Below are 2133 nucleotides of genomic sequence, written 5' to 3'. Positions count from 1 at the left end.
TGGAGCAGATCAGGGTCAGAGATGGACATGAATTTAACCTCAAATCAACCGTGGAAGCACCTCATGACGAATAAAAAAGACACAGAAGCTGCAGGAGACTTGGTTGGAGTCTGGAGGTCAATCTGGATCTTCTCCAGGCCGCTGCTGAGCTCCCTTGTCCGGAAGAAGTAGTATTATCCGGCTAGGTAAGCTGCGGCATGTGCAGAGAAGAGAGAAGGTGCGGAGATGGATCCGCGGGAGTGGATGGAGGTTGTCAACGACACGTACATACAGGACTTGAGAAGTTGGCAAATAAACAATTACAACAAAGTAAGGAGTATAAGGTAGGCAACTGTAGGCGACAACGGCCGGCGGGTACCTGGCACTGGCAGGCAGGAGATCAGCCGACCGGCTTGGTGTGTGTATGCGTGTGTGTTCTTCCCGGGCGAGTCGAGTCAGATCGGCGGCGAGCGGCGGCGGCGGCGGCGGCACACCGCAGGGAGAGGAAATGGATAGGTAGGGGCCGGGACGGGAAGGCAGGGGGGAAGAACAAGAAGCGAGGGAGGGAGGTGGTCGGGGGCTTGAGTTACTCTCCTATGTAGATTTCTCCTGTAGCCCGCCCGCCCGCAGGTTGGAAACAATGTCTTACTTCTTCCGTTTCAAAATAAGTGTCTCAATTTTATACTAGTTCTAGTATAAATTTGTATTAAGCTCAAGACATTTATTTTGAAACGGTGGGAGTATTACATTATACTCCCTCCGTTCCTAAATATTTGTCTTTCTAGAGATTTCAACAAGTGACTACATACGGAACAAAATGAGTGAATCTACATTTTAAAATATGTCTACATACATCCGTACGTGGTAGTCCATTTGAAATATCTAGAAAGACAAATATTTAGGAACGGAGGGAATATTTTTTTAGGGACTCCTATTATATTATTATACTAGTAGTAGGAGGAAGAGGGAGACTAATCAGAGTGAGACCAACCAGATGAGATGATGATACAACTAGTGGACGGACACACGCTGAAATGTGTTCCTTTCTTCTTTCTTCTTTCTTCTTTCTTCTAGAGAAGGAAGGGAAAGTAAATGGCTAAAATAAGAGAGAAAGACGCGGGGGAAGGAAGAAGGGGTCTCGCTGTCGGCTGCTTAATTGTCAGAGAACTATGTGTCTCATCTCATACTAGTCCTGGTGCAACCACCGGCTGTGCTCTGTTCTGTCAACACGCTGCCTGTGGTTCTAAAAAATCCATGGTGCCACTGCGTTTTGCTCGCTGCTGCTGGGTCGTGGTTCGTGTCGGGCCAAGTTAATTACGTAGTGCTGCTGTATGCTGCACCAGGTCAGGTCAGGTGGTCAGTGGCCGGCCAACACGGCCGCCGCCTCCGCCTCCGCCTCACCTAACTTGGCCCGACCCATTCCTCCCGCGCCGTCCCAACGGTTTCCGGCCGGCGACCAGTTCCTGTGTGCGTCGCCATAACTGTCGGCTAATCCCAAATGCTGTGGCAGATTTCAAGAGACAGACAAGTTAAGTTTTTTTTTTACGGTTGCCAAGGTAGTAAGTTGGTTGCCAACAGAAAATGGTAGCCAACACCCACACGCGTGTTGGATAACCAACACCATTAGTAGCATTCTTTGGTTAGTTAGCACACGAGTCGCAAGCCAGCCCGAACGGGTCATGATCGACTCATGAGTCGGTCAACCCATAAAATAAGTTTTTCCTGCCGGGTGGGTGCTCGTTCGTACTAAGTGGCGGCCGATTATTCCCCATTCCGTTTTACACCGGCGTGTGTGTGCCTCGCGTTGGCACGCACGTTGTCTCGTCCCATCTGAAAAAGTCCACAGGCGATCGAGGTGCGTGCGGGTGCTGTTCGGCGGTGACTCGACGACGGCGAGTTCCATACGTTTGACGGCACATCGTAGCCTAGCATAGCTGTAACAGTGCATGTGTCGCTCACTGCTCCTTCCGACGTGACCCTTATTCTGGCATGTGTCACGTAGACATAGTACAAACATATACTCACTTGTAAGGTGACGAATCCGTTGCGTGCCATTGTTTCATTTTCTACGGATACAGATACACACATGAAGGGAAAATTGGTTTTGTACCACACCGTTCGTCTCATTTTTTGTTTGTTTGAGGAAAGGTCGTC

General features: G+C 49.6%; 1 protein-coding gene across 2 annotated transcripts in view; it reads right to left on the bottom strand.

Annotated features, from left to right (window-relative positions):
- LOC123047421 (putative serine/threonine-protein kinase) overlaps positions 1 to 565 on the bottom strand; it is a 3763-nt gene extending 3198 nt beyond the window's left edge. Inside the window, exon 1 of one of the 2 annotated variants that reach the window (XM_044470970.1) lies at positions 359 to 565. The gene's annotated coding sequence lies outside the window, so the exon portion shown is untranslated. Of the gene's footprint in view, positions 1 to 38; positions 309 to 358 lie in introns of those variants that run through there. The other variant, XM_044470971.1, reaches the window with a different exon arrangement.
- Positions 566 to 2133: the final 1568 nt, after the last annotated feature.

The sequence above is a fragment of the Triticum aestivum genome, chromosome 2B (assembly GCF_018294505.1).
Source record: "Triticum aestivum cultivar Chinese Spring chromosome 2B, IWGSC CS RefSeq v2.1, whole genome shotgun sequence".
Classification (NCBI taxonomy): Eukaryota; Viridiplantae; Streptophyta; class Magnoliopsida; order Poales; family Poaceae; genus Triticum; species Triticum aestivum.
Note: the sequence above shows the minus strand (reverse complement) of the source record. Positions and strands in the feature narration are given on the sequence as shown.